Here is a 13,802-nt window from a genome sequence, read left to right as displayed (position 1 = left end):
ATATTAACGTTATTTAAGAGAATACTTGAAGTTCCTGAATGTCTACCAGACAGGGTATTTGATTTATTTAATTAAGAATAGAGGTTTTATTGTTAAGTTTACTTCTGTTGTGAACAAACCAGTTGTCTCAGGTTGAATTTAATTTGATAGATATAAATGCACTTAATATAGTGTAATTGTTTTGGGATTTTAACCTGCACTGGTCTGTGGATGTGCAATAAATATCAAAAGTTAAACACCTACTCAAAAAATCCTTATTCATTGGCATATAACTAACTAATGCAAATAGTTACTTTTATTAGAGTAATTCAGTTACTTTTTTGAACAAGTAGTGACACACACGCCAAGTGGGGCTGCATGGTTCTGTGTGCAGATGAAGCCTGACGAGCAGTGAGCAACAATTGGCACCACCTGGTGGTTCAGGAATAATCTGCTCCCCCAAGACTCGACTGAATCAGTACTTTTCATTTATCCGTTTTTATTGTGCACACTTTCAAAAGCAGCATCAACGTGGCATCCATCACTGCAAATCATCCTCAGTTATACACAGCTCTTCACCTGAAGGTTTATGAAGTTTCTCCCAGCCATGCGAGTCACAATAAACTCACAATAGAGAACCTGCAAACAAGTCACGTGAACAAGCGGTTATTGCATCTCAGAAGAATCGGTAGCGCCAAGATACACAACCCCACCAAAGTGCGCAAAGACAGTAGCCCATTCAGATCGGTTACCTTGCGAGGGTCTTTTAGAGGACAGGACTGAAGAGCATCACCAGTTGTGCCTTTTGAGCATCGTGTCAGTGCGAGCCTCATCTCAAGAATGTAGCGAAATACGTCCACATCCATCTATCGTACATTGTACACCAATTCACAAGAAATTTCACAAATTTGTTCTACCAAATTGTGTAATTATAACCAGTTTAACTTGTTTCGATGTCCCTTGTAGAAAACTGGACGCCATTAATGCAGATTAATGCATTTAATATGCAGATTAAGTGTAATGCCCGAAAGCAACGCTCACATTACTTCATTACTTTTCGATCCGAATTAAAAATCGGAACTGATTAGAGAACGGCGAACAGCAAGTTGGCTGTAGCCTACATGGTTTTCAAGAAAGCGGTGTAATCCAGTCTACGACCGATTCTACATGTAATTTCGAGACATCGGTTACACCATCATCAATAAGCGCTCTTCACTGAGAACGTGGGCCTACCTGACCACTGGCAGAAACTATTTGAAGAGTCTTGAAAGCGGTGGTTTTCGTGGAATAGTCCGTGTTATATTCTTTCACAGCAAACATGGCGGCATTTCTAACATCAACTGAATTTGTCGATAGAGGTTTTGGCTTTCCATGTGACATTACTCCAAAAACACAACTATACAATACGCTAGTGATACACAGCAGGAGCATCATGGTGATAAGACGTCTTACCAAAGACATATTGACAATCGTTAACCAGATTAATTAACTAAAGGACTACCGCCGTTCTGTAGCAAAGTTCGTTTACAGCACAAAAACACCCGATTTTAACTTGTCAGATAATTGCCAGCTCACCTGCACAGGATTTTCTACGCGCTAATTATTAACGACTGATCACTCTGGTTGATTTAAATTCATAAAATAATTGCCCCCCCTAAGAACAGCGAGAGTGAACTTTGAGAGTTTGATACCAGAGGGGCGTAAGCGACATTTGGAGTACAAATATATTTCAGCCGTACAATGGTTATTAGCATTAGCTGATTAGACCTCTGTCATAAAGTCATGTTTCTCTGGAAACTTTGTGTACTTCACTACAATGTTCATTTTCTCTATGTATCGTACTAAAGTACACAACACTCACATAGAATCTTCTTTAGATACACTCACCAGCCACTTTATTTGGGACACCTATCCAAATACAGGTGCTGGTCACAAAATTAGAATATCATGAAAAAGTTTATTTCAGTAATTCCATTCAAAAGGTGAAACTTGTATATTATACTCAGTCATTACACTGAGACTGATATATTCTAAGTGTTTATTTCTTTTAAATTTATTAATATAACTGACAACTAATGAAAACCCCATTTTCAGTATATCAGAAAATTAGAATATTGTGAAAAGGTTCAAAATTGAAGACACCTGGTGCCACATTCAAAACGGCTATTTAACTCAAAAGACCTGCAAAGACCTTTACATGGTCTCTCAGTCTAGTTCTGTGGGCTACACAATCATGAGAAAGACTGCTGATTTGATAGTTGTCCAAAAGATGACCATTGACACCTTACACAAGCAAGGCAAGACACAAAAGGTCATTGCTGAAGAGGCTGGCTGTTCACAGATGTCTGTGTCCAAGCACATTAATAGAGAGGTGAAGGGAAGGAAAAGATGTCTTAGAAAAATGTGTACAAGTAATATGGATAACCGCACCCTGGAGAGGAATGTCAAAACCCATTCAAACTCGCTTGACCTTAACCCCCATAGTAAATCTATGGGGTATTGTGAAGAGGAAGATGCAATACACCAGATCCAACAATGCAGAAGAGCTGAAGGCCACGATCACCGTAACCCGGGCTTTCATAAGACCTGAGCAGTGACACACTGATCAACTCCATGCCATGCTGCATTGTTGCAGTAAATAAGGCAAAACGAGCCCCAACTGAGGAACAGAGTGCTGTACATGCCCATACTTTCAGCACTTCAAAATCTTTTGTATTGGTCTTGATATTCTTATAATTTTCTGATACACTGAATTTGGGTTTTCATTAGTTTTTGTTTATAATTAAATTAAAAGAAATTAAAAAAATATTCTCATTACACAGACTTTTATTTCATGTTTCACTTTTTGGAAATACTGAAAATCAACTTATGATATTCTAATATGATGACAAGCACCTGTACATGTTAATGTAATTACATTAGGCTTTAATTAATCCCAGTGTGGTGCCTAGCTGTCCTGCTATCTCTTGAAGCAGTTAGAGTCGGGGTCAGTTAGAGAACCAGGGGCATTTGTTCTCTTTGGTTAATATGGTACCAGAATACGTTTGAGTTTTAGATGACCCCAGACCATACAAAAAAAAAAAACATTTTAATGGGGAAGTGTCTGTGCAAGACAGCACACCGAGCAGACAGGGCAAATACAACAGGGCATACGTAAGGCTTTATTTATTTATTCATTTCAGACTAACAATGTCCCTCGTACAGTACAGGTCCAAAACAATTCACACACATTCCAGTGTCAGATGAAGTTCACAAGGTCAGAATAAAAAAAGAAAAAGAAAAAAAAAAGGTAAAATGTGAATCAGTTTAAAATTTCTGTACTTAAATAAAACCCTGTAGAATTTTTAATGACTCCTTAAGTTTTCAGGAACTAAGAGAAGCCTAAAAGAAAGACAGGCAACACAACGTGACCACACTCTAGTCTAAAATGCTAAGTTCAGAGAGAAATAATTAAGACTGCTACAGTTAAAATTCAGGAGGAAGTCATAGGACATAAGGAGCTCTAACATGTCCATCACTGCACTTCACCATGATGGTGATGTCCTGCATCCTTGCAGCACAAACTTGTGCATGAGTCACCACAAACTTGCATAGGAGAACCTAAGACAACAAGCACAAGTCGTGTGACCTGCAAAACTGGAAGTCTTTGCATCTCTGATGGGGAATCATCTGAAGAATCGATTACTTCATTAAGAGGCAAAATGCCCATCTTGTTAGGCAAAGTACAGGTGTTTTACTCTTATAGACAAAGCATGTACAGAGCGGACGGGACCATTCCCATTGGTTACCTTGCCATGGGCTTGTAGAGGACAGGACTCAAGAGCATCACCAGTTGTGTCTTTTAGCATTGGGTCAGTCCGAGCTTCATCTCAAGAAACATGTGGGGTCCTGCCACCACCTGTTAAGTCACATTATGTACCAGTTTACACAACACAAATGCCATTTCAAACCACCAAGGTAAACGTATCCAGTTTAGTTCTATTGTTTCAGTGACCATTTTGGTTTATTTGCCCATCTTGACGGTTACTGGAATTGCAAATAACCTTGCCTATAAAAGGATAGACAAAATGGAGAGGCTGGTAGCTCAGGTATTACTTCAGATTTTGCTCTGGAGAATGTCTAACAGTTTGTAAGATGCGTCATCCAGTCTAGAAACCATAAGTGCCGTATTAACAGACGTTAAGGTTATATGCTAAAAGACCGTGCTGTGCACATGCGCATATGAATAAAACCGGATCATGTACAAAAGCGACTCGGTTCTCATTTGAAGAGCTTCGATTTGTATGGCGCATAGCCCCGAAAAGTAGGATTCGCGTAATTTTAGACTGGAAGTGGATATAGCTCAGAGGTCCCCACCACAATGGGCACGTCACTTTGTAGCACTAGAACCTCATGCAGAGCATTTACATTAGAACATCCGAGATCTCGGGCGAAAAAGCATTCCGGTGCCTGGAAGGTCAACCGAACCAGAAAATGGTTCCCTTCTTTCAATGCCATTCAAGGAGTCGTCTCTACTGAGAATGTGGGCCTACCCGATTTTCAGCAGAAATAATACGAACGATCTTGAAAGCAGCAGTTTGGTTAGAATGGTCCTTGTTATACTCGGTCACAGCAAACAGAGCGGCCTGTTTTACCACAGGCGAGTTTGTCGGTAGAGGTGTCCGACTTCCAACTACATTTTCTCCAAAAACACAGCAATACCAAACGCCAGTCACATATAGCATGAGATGTCCGGCTAAAAGACGTCTTGCAAAAAACATGTTGACCCCAATAAACCAATTAAATCTAATAGTGACTATCTCTCTATTGTGAAGTTCGTTTATATACCTACACTAGGATCATTACACCTGAGTTGAATCGTCAGATAATGGTAGCCTAATGCACAGGATTTTCCATGAGATAATTATATCTCAAATAATGAATATTTTATTTCTTACATTAAAGCAGGCCACAGCATGCATCCTTAAAAATAATCAAAATATTTATATTATTCGTTTTTATCTAAAACAAAAAAGTGAAATCACATGCTGGTGAGAATTCAGACACACTTCATAAAATACCTGTTTTAAAAAATAAAGAATAAATGAAAGACTCACTTAAAAGTTGAAAAGGGATGTTAGCTCTCATTTAAAGTCTGTCTTGCCCAATATATTTTAAACATAAGTCTTTCAAAAAGTTATGCATATGTCCATAACAGGGTAGGCCTATACATCCTGGGTCAGAGATTTCATTAAAATGTTACAATAAATGCTACAGATTATATGCCTGAGCAGGGGCGAGGCTAGGGTATTTTTAGTGGTGCTAGAGCACCACCGTGAAGTTGCTTAGCACCCCCTGGCTCAACACATTTTTTAAACATTATATTATGCAAAAAACTTGCTCTGCACCTGCGCAATACTTTGGTATTGTGCCTCTGTGAGCACTGGGGGCTGGGCACCCCTAAAGACCAGATCCTAAAATCGCCCATGTGCCTGAGCTTGACAAAAATGAGTTTTTAATAGTTTAACATGTCCCTTTCATAATAAAACATAAAAAACGAATCAAAGCAATGTTTAATATTCAAAACGTTTTGAGGTCCAAATGGCACCGTATCCCAGGAATGACCCTATATATTCACACGCACACACAGGGTGCATCATTTTTTGTCCATTTTTAAGGGTGGCATTTATGAGTAGACATTTGCTGGATTGAGACATGGCTAACCCCGCATGCCAGGGACAGACGACAGAGTGCTACGGTGTGGGCTCTCACTGAATGAAGTCGCAACTGCATTTGCTACATCTCTAGCAGTTTTCGGGAGATCCAGCTTTTGGTTTATTAGCAACAGAACTGGTTTTTCAGAATTTAGCGAGGATTCTGGCAACCGCAGCGTAGAAAACGGGATCCTTGTCTGGCATTGGTTGAAATGTTTTGCCATGATACGTGGACTTTGTTTGGACAATCTCTACCTGTTCTGCTTGGGATGACATCCTTTATAAATCTGCAATGTCCTCACCCCGGGAAGTACTGAGGAGCTACTAAGAATAAGAAACCCGAAAGATACAAACACAGACTCACTGAAGGACACAGCAGATGCCAAGAAGTTCTTTATACACACTAGCCATTTCTTAAGTTACTATTCTTGTAAGTTTAAAGCAAAATAAGCACACTTCATTGTGTTGTAAAGCAGTGTCAACAAGAGGATGGGTTCCTCTTCTGAGCTTTAGCTCCTTCCAGAGGTTTCTTCTTCTCGTATGTGGAGGGCTTTTCTCTCACCAGTTGCCATTGGCTGGTTCTGCAGGGCCTCGTACCTGGGTACCCTGTACATCCAGGTTCCTTAAAGCTGCTTCATGGCAATACAACTTGAACATAATATATTTTGCTCAACTGCAAAACAAATGGATGACAATTGCCTATCGGTAAACTCATGAACTGCAGTGGGGATGTGCAACTTGGAAATTGTAATGTGGGCTATTCAGCTGGTTCACTGCTGCTCCAAAACCTCTGTGTACGGAAAACCGCCGCCACCTGCTTAGATGACATCAAGTCTACATTTATTAAAAACAGCAAAATATAAAGACAAAGACAAGACTTTGTTTTTTAAATACTGCCTCATGTACACAATTCATTGCAGTTAATGTTTCGACTGGAGTTTTCTTTTGTTTCAAAAAATATATCTATATATCATCCATTACGTTAATGGTGGGGATGGAATGTAGAACTGGAATGTAGAATCTGGTTTTCCTACAGCCTCAGTACAAACCACTGGTACTGAGGCAGCCTTCTACCTCTCGCTCATTCAGAGTTTGGTCTCCTGAAGCAGAAGAAGCCCTCATGGACTGCTTCGAGACCACTGATTGGAGCGTGCTGCTGCATCCACACGGTGAGGACATTGAGGGAGTGACACACTGCGTTACGGACTACTTGAACTTTTGTACGGACGTAGCTGTTCCCACAAGGACTGTACGCTGCTTCCCAAATAATAAACCCTGGATCACCAGTGACGTCAAGGACCTCCTCAATCAGAAGAAGAGGGCGTTCAAAGATGGAAACTCGGTGGAGCTGAAGCGCGTACAGGGGGAACTCAAGGTACGTCTGAAAGAGGCCAAAGAGTCCTATAGGAGAAAAGTGGAGAGAAGGCTGCAGGACAATAACATGAGGGAGGTCTGGGGTGCGATGAGAACTATCACAGGGTGCAATAACAATAGCAGCAGCTCAGTGGAGGGGGGTGTGGACAGAGCAAACCAGTTTAACAACTTCTACAACAGGTTTGACTGTCCTGCTCCTGCTGCCCCCTCCCCCCCTGCAGCACTCACCACCCAGTCACCCCCACTAGCCCCCCCAGCAGCCCCCTACTCCTGCACCTCCCCCCCTCCTGCAGCAGTTACCACACTGTCACCATGGCCAGCGGATCGGCCCTCACCCTCACCTCTACGATCCCCGTCACCATCACCACCATCTCCACCACCATCACCACCCTCACCTCCACCATCTCCACCACCATCACCACCCTCACCTCCACCATCTCCACCACCATCACCACCCTCACCTCCACCATCTCCACCACCATCACCTCCACCATCTCCGCCAACATCAGCACCACCATCAGCTGGTGGGCTAAACAGCTCTTGCAGTCCCCCCACCTTCACTGTGGACCAAGTCAGAAGACAGCTGAGGAGACTTCACCCCAGAAAGGCAGCTGGCCCGGACAGAGTGTGCCCCAGAATGCTCAAAGCATGCGCTGTCCAACTGGGGGAGCCGCTTCAGCATGTCTTCAATCTGAGTCTACGCCTAGGGAGGGTCCCTGACACATGGAGGACATCATGCCTCATTCCAGTTCCCAAGAAGCCACACCCGAAGGAGCTGAATGACTACAGGCCAGTTGCTCTGACATCCCACGTGATGAAGACCATGGAGCGGCTGCTGCTGAGTCACCTCAGACCTCAGGTCCACCATGCTGAGGACCCACTGCAGTTTGCCTACCGGGAGAAGGTGGGGGTGGAGGACGCCATCCTCCATCTCCTGCACAGAGTTCACTCTCACCTGGACAAGGGGAGCGGTGCTGTGAGGGTCATGTTCTTTGACTTCTCCAGCGCCTTTAACACCATCCAGCCCCGACTGCTGAGAGACAAGCTGGTGAAGATGGAGGTGGACATGCACCTGGTCACCTGGATCACTGACTACCTTACTGGGAGGCCACAACATGTCAGGATCAGGGACTGCTCCTCTGATACAGTGATCAGCAACACAGGAGCACCTCAGGGGACCGTCCTCTCTCCAGTCCTGTTTACCCTGTACACATCAGACTTCAAATACGACTCGGAGTCGTGCCACATGCAGAAGTTCTCCGATGACACTGCAATTGTGGGGTGTGTGCGTAATGGACAGGAGATGGAGTACAGAAGCCTGATTGAGGACTTTGTGGTGTGGTGCAAAGCTAACCATCTACAGCTGAACATCACCAAAACCAAGGAGATGTGCATAGACTTTAGAAGGTCCAGGCCCTCTCAGCAGCCAGTCTCCGTGATGGGGTCAATGTGGAGATGGTGAAGGCCTACAAGTTCCTTGGAGTGCACCTGGATGAAAGGCTGGACTGGTCAGTGAACACCGACCACCTCTACAGGAAAGCCCAGAGCAGACTGTACTTCCTCAGGAGGCTTGCGTCATTCTGGATCTGCCAGAAACTCCTGCTGATGTTCTACCAGTCTGTGGTAGCCAGCGTCCTCTTCTATGCTGTAGTGTGTTGGGGAGGCAGCATCAGCAAGAGGGACGCTGGACGTATTGACAGGCTGGTGAGGAAAGCTGGTTCTGTGCTGGGTTTAGAGCTGGAGCCCCTAACACCACTGGCAGAGAGGAGAGCCCTCAACAAGCTGCTGAACATCATGGACAATGTTCACCATCCTCTGCACAGCACGATCACCCGGCAGAGGAGCTCATTCAGCGGCAGACTGCTGTCCAAGTCCTGCTCCACCGACAGGCTCAGGAAGTCTTTTGTCCCTCAGGCCATAAGACTGTTTAACTCATCTCAGCACAGCAGACTACAAACTTTGTGACACCTCCTCCGGTCACTCTAATGGTCATACCCCCAAATCATACCCTACCTCCATTTTCAATATTGCTATTTTTTATTACCTGTACTTAAATTTTCCACTTACTACTGTATTATTGCACTATTGTATATTGTATTATTGCACTACTTCCACACATTATTGCACTACTTCCACACATTATTGCACATTGTTTCTTCCACCATTATTGGAATGAGTAATTTTGGCTGCTGTAATTCTTGTCATGTACCTTTTTTGCTGCTGTTATTTGTCATGTACCTTGCTACTGGAACTCAGGAATTTCCCTCTGGGTGGGTGGGTGGGTGGGAGGGAGGGAGGGAGGGATGGATGGATGGATGGATGGATGGATGGATGTATGTATGTATCTATCTATCTATCTATCTATCTATCTATCTATCTATCTATCTAACTGGGACTTCTCAAGTCTTCAAATCCATCCTTCAGTCCAGGGTGTCGCTTTGTCAAACGTCTGACAGGACTTTTTCTGATGGACTTCACTTTCTCAGTTTGTGCCCAGTACTGCAAATCTTTTATTGTGTAGCTAAACAAATTGCACAACATTTTAACCTTATGACAACTTGTATCTTCTGGCACCCAGATTAAATAACTTAAAAAATATTTTATTGTTGTTTTTTCGTTAGTGAGAGGAGACGCTGTTTTGTAACAGAGAGCACTGTCTGTTATGCCAAGAGGAGGATGAGGGCTTCCACTGTACAACTTGGGCCTTCTAAGCAGTACAGCACACATTCGCAAAAGAGCGAAACTAAAACTCTGGATGTACAACAGCAAAACATGAACTGCAAATGCACAAAAACACAAACACAACACGGAAACTCTTGGTCCCTATTGAACGCTTTATTGCCTGATCACCGTTGATTGGCCGCAGTGCGTCATTCCTAAAGTCATAGAAACGGACACCCCGGCATTGGCGGACTCTACGAGATACCCGTCGCTGCAGAAGCAAAAGTCCAGGGGGTGGAGCTGGATCTTAGATCCAACTCCTCCCACCATCGTGTTTTCATTGGTCTGAAGTAATTGCACTACGCAGAGTTGTATCAGATCAGCCATTCCAAATCACTGTTGTCGTCCTAAATTGCTATTCTTATTTACTCACATGCCGTTCATTTGTGAACAATCACGAATGTGAAAGTAGGTTAATAATAAACCAATTTTCATCTCGCTAATGCTAGTAACTAGTTTCCTTTGGTGATTATACTAAATCTGACTATTTCTGTTTGCACGAAAAACCACTGTTAAGTTTATCTAATCTAGGTGTCTAAGTAAGTGATGGTAAAAACTGATGTTAGAAGACGAGTGGTTAGCTAAACAGAATACAGATGTATTAAATACTTATGTATGTTGTGTTCTTCATATTGGACATAAACTGTTAAATTAATTTGTGTTTGCTGTAGTTACTTAAAATTTGTAATGGTTGTGCTGTTCAGTACCGCATGGACACGTCGAGGGGGGTTATTCAGTACTGCGTGCATGTAACGGCCATGATCCTCATTAACCAGTTCACTGAAAAACTTCACAACTAATGTGGCGGGTCTGTTCAAACTTCGACTACGCCACCCCTTAGATTAGGAGGAAGGGGGCCTCCTCTCTAGGCCACTCAACTAAATGAGTGTATAAGCCAGCCAATAAAACACAAACCAAGGGAGATATTTATATCACAACATACATTTTATTTTAATAAATTACCATAGCAAAGATATCTAAAAAACACTCAATAATAATATCACTCTGTGTGGAATTCAGCTGATAACATATGTAGGTGTTTACCGTCAGTGCAGACTACAGGTACAAAACACAGCGTGGCCAAGGAAATGTCTCAACCCACGGAGTCCTCACACCATACCAAATTAAACAAACACCGCACACCATTCAACCAACCGCAAATCAACCAAACATCGCCCACAGCAACCCCACACATCAAGATAACACTCCAAAAAGAGAAAAGAAAGACAAGCTAGAACACCCGGGTGGTCCACTCCTTGGCCACAAAACAACGAAAATAGCAAAAACACAAATAAACAACCTCGTAGTCCGCAACCTATAGTATATTATTACAATGTTAATCGGTCATTCAAGCATCTAGATCCCAACACAGAGAACAATTAAACAAACAATTGGTGGCTCAGCACTACACTAACTATATATCTTCTCACTTATAAAACAAATAAAATAGTCTTAATTTAAAAGGGAGAAAACAGTGGCCCGCAAGCACCAAGCAACGCAATCCCGCCCCAGAGAGCACGCCGCTGACGACGCCAACACAGCAACGTGCAGCAAGCGAAATGCTCCCGCTGCAAGTCAGACAACGTTAATTAATAATAGACCATGCTTCCACACGGTCAAGAACCAGCAGCTACTTGCGATAAAACCCACAACCTACCAGTTGATCCAGTTACACTTATTCTTCCGTCGCCCTTCGGTAGCCAATCCAGCCAGCAAACCAGCACGAACCAAACTCTTTCCACGGCGACGATGCCACGGCGAACCAGCATGAACCAAACTCTTTCCATGGCGGCGATGCCACGGCAAACCAGCACGAACCAAACTCTTTCCACGGCGACGATGCAACGGCAAACCAGCACGAACCAAACTCTTTCCACGGCGATGATGCCACGGTGAACCAGCACGAACCAAACTCTTTCCACGGCGATGATGCCACGGCGAACCAGCACAAACCAAACTCTTTCCACGGCGACGATGCCACGGTGAACCATCACGAACCAAACTCTTTCCACGGCGGCGATGCCACGGCAAACCAGCACGAACCAAACTCTTTCCACGGCGACGATGCCACAAAAAACCAGCACGAACCAAACTCTTTCCACAGCGACGATGCCACAAAAAACCAGCACGAACTAAACTCTTTCCACGGCGATGATGTCACGGTGAACCAGCACAAACCAAACTCTTTCCACGGCGACGATGCCACGGCGAACCAGCACGAACCAAACTCTTTCCACGGCGACGATGCCACGGCGAACCAGCACGAACCAAACTCTTTCCACGGCGGCGATGCCACGGCAAACCAGCACGAACCAAACTCTTTCCACGGCGACGATGCAACGGCGAACCAGCACGAACCAAACTCTTTCCACGGCGATGATGCCACGGTGAACCAGCACGAACCAAACTCTTTCCACGGCGATGATGCCACGGCGAACCAGCACAAACCAAACTCTTTCCACGGCGACGATGCCACGGTGAACCAGCACGAACCAAACTCTTTCCACGGCGATGATGCCACGGCAAACCAGCACGAATCAAACTCTTTCCACGGCGACGATGCCATGGCAAACCAGCACGAACCAAACTCTTTCCACGGCGATGATGCCACTGTGAACCAGCACGAACCAAACTCTTTCCACGGCGATGATGCCACGGCGAACCAGCACGAACCAAACTCTTTCCACGGCGACGATGCCACGGTGAACCAGCACGAACCAAACTCTTTCCACGGCGACGATGCCACAGCGAACCAGCACGAACCAAACTCTTTCCACGGCGACGATGCCACGGCAAACCAGCACTCTTCTGCCTTAGCCCTAGTGGATCTAATCCCACCTGATTGGGCTCACTCTTATTGCTCCCCTAGCGTCACGGTGCACTCTCAACAGTGGGTGTGGCCTGTAATTGATACTCAACTCGTATAGCCATCACAATTGTCACCGCTGACCCCAGATACAGCAACAACAATATTATGGTCTTTCAGCCATACCACATTCACCCCTCCTTTAAATTTCACCATCCCGGTGAACATAATTGTAGCCCCACCTCTAGTCCCAAGGGCGAAAAAGGCCGTGGGTGCTACCTGGCACCGATGATCTAGAAAGTGAACTCACAGCCGTTGTACGGGGAAGGTGAAATGGGTTTGGATGCTGCCCTGCTGTACTACGAGCAGAGCGCCTTATCGGTACTGGGGGTTGCTCGTCCAAGTTCCCTGAACTCCCAGAGCCTGCGTCCACCAGAGACCCATTACTATTGTCCAGGGACCCTTGGTCACCTACAATAGGTCCTGGACAATGAACTGACAGAGGATTAACAGGGGTTACTCCTAGATCAGTCCCCATCCTAGGTCTCACGTGCAGCACAACTCCGTCCGGAGTATGCTCCTCATCAGACTCACTTTGTGTCATCTGCTGGGGTGCCGTTGCCACAGGGGTCACCGGTGATCGGCCCCTGTCAGTGTCAGACACTGGCTTCATCTCAGACCTATGCACAATTTTGCACCCCCCTTCTTCATCTACTGACCTAATCTTATACAATGTGCCAACCGCATCCAGACACTTCACAACTTGAAAAAGGGTTGAACCCCACCTGTCCTGGATCTTGTGCCTACCCTGAAAGTGGTTCCTACAGCGGACAAGCGTACCCACAGGCAATATTGGCATTACCGCATCACACTCTCGCCTACGGAAAGCGGCTGCTGATTCCAAGTGCTCTCTTGCACTAGCATACACTTCAGACAAATGTCTTTTATGTTGAGCCACCCAATCAGAAGGATTTGGACTCCCTACAACCTCCTCCCCCATGTACCCCAACAGCTGGTCAATGGGTAGTTGTGGTTTTCGTCCAACCAACAACTCATAGGGGGAATACTGTGTAGACCGATGTACGGTGGTGTTGTATGTAAACAATAATTGAGGTAAAAGCTGAGGCCACTTACGCTTCTTTTCCGGTGGCAATGTGCGGAGCAAATCATGCAACGTTCGATTAAAACGTTCACACTGTCCGTTTCCTTCAGGGTGATATGAGGTGGTA

The 13,802-nt window shown here is 44.7% G+C and overlaps 1 long non-coding RNA gene across 1 annotated transcript; it reads right to left on the bottom strand.

Annotated features, from left to right (window-relative positions):
- Nucleotides 1-450: 450 nt before the first annotated feature.
- On the bottom strand, nt 451-1,505 carry LOC143527244 (uncharacterized). Its single transcript, XR_013134063.1, has 3 exons — nt 1,213-1,505; nt 732-845; nt 451-618 (listed from the first exon to the last, which is right to left on the bottom strand). It is a non-coding gene; the product is annotated as an uncharacterized LOC143527244 (long non-coding RNA).
- Nucleotides 1,506-13,802: the final 12,297 nt, after the last annotated feature.

Source organism: Brachyhypopomus gauderio, chromosome 1, assembly GCF_052324685.1.
Source record: "Brachyhypopomus gauderio isolate BG-103 chromosome 1, BGAUD_0.2, whole genome shotgun sequence".
In the NCBI taxonomy this organism is placed as follows: Eukaryota; Metazoa; Chordata; class Actinopteri; order Gymnotiformes; family Hypopomidae; genus Brachyhypopomus; species Brachyhypopomus gauderio.
This window is presented reverse-complemented; position numbering and strand designations above follow the sequence as displayed.